The sequence below is a fragment of the Lithobates pipiens genome, unplaced genomic scaffold (assembly GCF_037356315.1).
Source record: "Lithobates pipiens isolate NorthernLeopardFrog02 unplaced genomic scaffold, aLitPip1_a1.2 Scaffold_28, whole genome shotgun sequence".
NCBI classification, from domain to species: domain Eukaryota; kingdom Metazoa; phylum Chordata; class Amphibia; order Anura; family Ranidae; genus Lithobates; species Lithobates pipiens.
The window spans coordinates 116,569,987-116,574,553 of NW_027507789.1; positions in this window are offsets into that span (position 1 = coordinate 116,569,987).

The window sequence follows — 4,567 nt, forward strand, 5'->3', positions numbered from 1 at the left end:
CATCTAGTTTAACCCCCCCCCCCCCCCCCCAAAAAAAAGCAAAATAAATAAATAAATTTAAACTAACAATAGTAGTTCCAAAAATATATAGTATATTATATTATTATTATTATTATATTATTATAAAATTATATATATATATATATATATATATATATATATATATATTTCTAAAAAGAATAATCATAACTAGATATATATTAACCAAAAATCTCTATATCTATGTATATATCTATGTATATATCTATGTATGTATGTGTGTATATATATGTATATATATATATATATATATATTTATTCTCGAATTGGAATATTAATCATAGGATGAGGATGAATAAAGACATTTGTGATAACTCTGTGTGAATATAAGCAGCAAAGCAACTTCACTTTTCTTGCATTATGAAGAAGAAAAGAATGTGCTATATTAAAAAATCACAAAATTAGCAGCATGACGAATATGCTAGCTTCAATACGAACACTAGTTTTACAAGACAGAGCGCTTCCGCCCTGTAAATCCTTTCTGGGCATGCGCCATTCTTAGTCCGTCGGACTAGCATACTGACGACCGTATTGTCCGCTGAAACCAAAGTACGACGGAAAGATTGTTGTGCAAACCGACCTTCTTAGTACTCCGGACTGCACGCTGAAAAAGTCCGCTGAAGCCCACACACGAGCGGATTGTCCGTTGAAATGTGTTTCAACGGACTAAGTACGTCATACAATTCGATCATGTGTACGCGGCATAAGTTAAATATAGAAATGGGAAAGAAAAAATGTTGCGCTGACAATTATATGTGTAAACCTGTGAAAACTGTATCGAGAAATCACAATAAATCACAATGAATCATAATAAAGGGAATAATCCAATATTGTTACCAGGTAAGTGTAAACTGTATCGAGAAATCACAATAAATCACAATGAAACATAATAAAGTGCAAAGTGAAAATTATACGTGTAAACATGTGAAAACTATGTCGAAAAATCACAATAAAGTGCAAAGTGAATAATCCAATATTGATACCAGGTAAGTGGTACTAGTGTAAATCCCAAAAGGATGTAAACATTGAAAAAACAATAAACATTAAAAACAGTTAAAAAACAGTTCCATAAGTTGTGAAGAAAGATCCGTGTGAAGGGTGACTAATTCCACGTAGTTAGGTGATAAAACTTTATGGTGCCCGAAAAGAGGAATTGCTGCCAACACCACCACCCTTAGGAATGAGGCACAAATGTGAGTGTTTTTAATCTTTACTTTGTACAATTAAATATCTTTTAACGTTACTACACTATGCAAGTTTTTTTTTTGTCATGATTCACGTATGAGTACGTGGAGTTTTGATGACTGCCCTCCAGTGATGTTAGTAACTCAGTTAAAATAAACAGTTAACTGAGTTCCTTAACTCAGTTAATCTAACTGATTACTCTTCCCCTCATGGTAACTAGGTTCCCATTACTTGGGCGGCGTTACCGCAATTACATGTACCGTCTGGGAGGCTCGCCGTGGCTGTGCTGCCTGGCCGTTTGTTCCACTGTGGGGAGGGGGGCTTTCACCCGCTGAGCTGAGAAGAGGCTGAGACTCAGAGAGACTGTCTGGACCGCCCCATCCTGTCCAGAGAGAGAGAATGTAGGGAGGTGGGCGGACACTGAAAAATGAAGTCAGCTGACCAGCTTCACACGAATCGAGGGTCTCTCTCTCTCTCCCCATGAGGAAAGGCATCCCTGGAGGCATTCAAGTAAGTGACTGTCTGACGATTCGAATTGCAGTGCAATCGATCCATCCCAAGTCCTCCACCACCTCTGCTTCTTACTGATCCCATCCCTACCCACCCACCATCACTTCTACAACAAAGGTGATGGGGGGATACAGTAGGGGTGAGATCAGTGGGGGTGGGGGATGGGATCAGTAAGAGGCAGAGGTGGTGGAGGGAGAGGATGGGACCACTGCCACCCCCCAAGTACCATTGCTGCCTGTCACCCCCCCAAGTACACCACCACTGCCACCCCCCCAAGTACTGTACACCACGACCACTGCCACCCCCTCAAGTACTGTACACTGCCACCCCCCAAGTACACCACCACCACTGCCATCCCCTCAAGTACCACCGCTGCCACCCCTCAAGTACCACCGCTGCCACCCCCTCAAGTACCACCGCTGCCACCCCCTCAAGTACCACTGCTATCACCCCTGTCACAGTTACTTTGCTGAGTAGCTAATTACTTTTCCAATGTAGTAACCGAGCTACTAATTTGTAACTTAACTAATTACTTTTTTAAAGTAAGATGACCAACACTGCTGCCCTCTGCCTATCAATCTGCTGCTCATCCCCTGAGACTTTGCAAACGCCATACTGTGAAGCATTGGTGACCACTTTGAAGTAGAGACCTGCCGCATTTACTATAAAGCTAATCACGACTTCAGAGGCATACGCTATTTCAAGTCTGTGAGTGCCGGCAAGCCTCATTCCTAAGGGTGGTGGTGTTGGCAGCAATTCCTCTTTTCGGGCACCATAAAGTTTTATCACCTAACTACGTGGAATTAGTCACCCTTAACACAGATCTTTCTTCATAGCCTATGGAACTTGTTTTTTAACTTTTTAATGTTTATTGTTTTTTCAATGTTTACATCCTTTTAGGCTTTACACTAGTACCACTTACCTGGTATCAATATTGGATTATTCACTTTGCACTTTATTGTGATTTTTCGACATAGCTTTCACATGTTTACACGTATAATTTTCACTTTGCACTTTATTATGTTTCATTGTGATTTCTCGATACAGTTTACACATATAATTTTCAGATGTGCTGCAAGGACCTAAGACACCCTGCGCTATACCATTATCCAGGGACATCTTTAATATTGATTGGACCTTGGACAAACATTTTCTTGGGCCCCCACCTTTGCGGTTAGGCTTAATGACCACAGTTGTAGGCAGGACTTTCAAGCATGCTCCTTTACCTCCCCAGTGGGCAGCATTCAGTGTAGGTGATGGTGGCTATGACCTCAGGGGGCCATAATATACATATGAATCCCGCCTTTTTTTTACATATGAATGCTGCTGGTCAGCCATTATTTACGAATGAATGTCATCACTATTTACATATCAATGTCAGTATTTACATGTAAACACAGGGTCTGCAGGTGAGTAATCTGTACACAACAATAGGGCAGAGATGGGCAGCATCAGTAACATAACTTCACAGTGAGATATCAGGACACAGCACGGGACTAAAACTTCAAGGGACAAGGGAGTTTAAACGGGGATAGTTGCCAAGTATGAGGCAGCTGCTTTGGGCCCCACAACAATGACAGGGCCCAGGGCAGCTGCCCCTTTTGCCCTGCCTTAAAGACGGCCCTGCCATTATCCTTGTCAGTGGAGGCTGCTGAGCGATCATGAGGTATAGCGAGGGCAGACTGAGGTGAGTGAGGAGGGGGAACAGAATTGCGCTCCTTTTGTGTGGCTTTCAGATGCTCTTGCCAATGGCTGAATGCTCGGAGTTTGAATGCCTTGTCAAGCATGTGGTACCCAAATGGCTGATGTTTTTGCCATGCTTGATGTGCTTGAGACAAAGTTTGCAAATTGCAACAGTCTGATTGGCTGCACATGTACTACAAAATGCCCAGACAGCTGAGCTGTGGGAAGTGAGCCGGGAGATAAGAGCTCCACAATGTGTAGGGAATAGGGTGACTGCCCTCTACTCATCCATGATGGCTGCCTCGTTGGGGTTGTGCCTCACCCTCACTTTCCTCCTCTGCACTATCCGGCACCCAAGTCACGTCAGGGACCACATCATTATCATCCCCTCCATCCTCATTACCACTGGAGACAACTGCGGCTGGGGTAACATGACTGCCTATTTGTATGCCAGTGTTCTTCCCTCTCTGTAGGCTCATGTTCTTGCCTTCCTCAATCTCAGAACCAACATCTGAATAAAGCAAAGGCTTGTGCATCGTCAAGGAGAAATAGGGATGAGCCGAACACCCCCCCCCCCCAGTTCGGTTCGCACCAGAACCTGTGAATGGGCCGAAAATTTGTGCGAACTTTAGAACCCCATTAAAGTCTATGGGACTCGAACGTTCAAAATCAAAAGTGCTCATTTTAAAGGCTAATATGCAAGTTGTTGTCCTAAAAAGGGTTTGGGGACCCGGGTCCTGCACAAATTGGGCTTTTGGTGGTGGTGGTGGTACTGGTGCCACACACTGTAAGTCCTCACAGTTACTCTTGGTGGATCGGACCCTGCTGTGAAATATTATATCAAGAATTGTAATTACATGCACCTGTTGAACAAGGGCATAAAAATTGGGCCTTAGACACTGGTGCCACAACACTGCAACACCTCACAGAAACTCTAGTTGGAGAGCAGGAATGAGCCCTGCTGCAAAGTATTGGATCAAAAATTGTAATTACATGCCCCTGTTAAACAGGGGATGAAAAATTGTGCCTTAGCCACTGATGCTGGTGCCACAACACTGCACCCACTCACAAACATTGTAGTTGAGCACAGCAATGAACCCTCCTGCAAAATAATGCCGAGCACTGGCATTATATGACCGGCAGAAATGCA